This window comes from Amphimedon queenslandica, unplaced genomic scaffold (genome assembly GCF_000090795.2).
Source record: "Amphimedon queenslandica unplaced genomic scaffold, v1.1 AMPQUscaffold_13518, whole genome shotgun sequence".
Taxonomy (NCBI): domain Eukaryota; kingdom Metazoa; phylum Porifera; class Demospongiae; order Haplosclerida; family Niphatidae; genus Amphimedon; species Amphimedon queenslandica.
In genome coordinates, this window is record NW_003546246.1 from 28,345 (window position 1) to 29,623 (window position 1,279).

At 35.7% G+C, this 1,279-nt stretch overlaps 1 long non-coding RNA gene across 1 annotated transcript; it reads left to right on the forward strand.

Annotated features, from left to right (window-relative positions):
• The first annotated feature begins 382 nt into the window (after positions 1-382).
• On the forward strand, positions 383-715 carry LOC109583323 (uncharacterized). The gene is made up of 2 exons (XR_002185466.1): positions 383-525; positions 568-715. It is a non-coding gene; the product is annotated as an uncharacterized LOC109583323 (long non-coding RNA).
• Positions 716-1,279: the final 564 nt, after the last annotated feature.

Below are 1,279 nucleotides of genomic sequence, written 5' to 3' on the forward strand. Positions count from 1 at the left end.
TATGCCACATGTACATTGTTTATACAGTTAATTTTTGATTATAAATTCTTTTAAATACATGACTTACAGGGAATGCTGTCTTTCTTTGCTGCCATCACAATTAGATGCTGCCATGCTTTTTTAATTGGTACTTAAATGTTCATGTACATGTAGGTTGGTATTAAATCATTAATTAATGTTCATGTGTGTGTGTGTGTGTGTGTGTGTGTGTATCATGTGATAGTGATGTGTGTCTATGCATGATGTGTATGTATAAATAATAATGTACACACATATACACATACATATGTATGATGAATGTGTATAATGTATGTGTGTGTATGTGGTAAGTAAGTGTACATGAATGTTTGTACATTATTATTAGATCAATGGATATCTCCTGTTGTTACTGGAGACAGACCACCTCCTATTAGTAACTTCACTCTAACACCAGTTACTAATAACACTGCGGTAATGTTCGGAGGTGATACTGATAATGGATTCAGTAATAAACTGTATATGATAAGTTTCACTAAGACATCAATGGTGAGTTAATACTGCATTACATTGATAGTATTATTCTCTCAGGATATATTAGAAGTACCTAATCCTGGAGGATCAGTACATTGGCCTGAGAGAAGATTTGCTCATTCCAGTGTACTGATTACCACTAGTTCAGGACCACACTTACTAGTGGTGGGTGGATGGCCTGCCTATGATGTATGGTTACTGGACATTAACAAAAGAAAATGGAAAGAACCGGTAAGTATTATATTATGATGCTTGATAATGAAACATAAAGTGATTACCTAAATTTGTAACTCATGAGGTTTGTACAGTACGTCCTCGATTATTCAAACACCTCTGTGCACCTCTATTGGGAGAGATGTTCAGATAGCTGAAATAGTCTGAATAAGTGAAATACAGTGCAGAATACAATAGACCAACCTATCCTATACTTTTTGAAGAATAAATGTGCATGACTTTCCTTTCTCTAACTTGCAGAGCATCTCAGGCTTCTCTTTAATGGTATTTCTCTTGGTTAAGCTCGGTTAAGCTCCTTGCTGCGTAGCCATTTTAACCGGTTATTAATAAATTAACTAGTCTGAGCATGCGCATTAGGGACAGCCATGTGTTCGGATAAACGAGGGTTCGGATAAAAGAGGTACGGATAATCGAGGACGTACTGTAATGTACATGTACATATTATGATACTCAGTGAAAACTACTGATGAATAATGCTGGTACTCAGTGAAAACTACTGATAAATAATGCTGGTATTCAGTATGTGTGTGTGTGT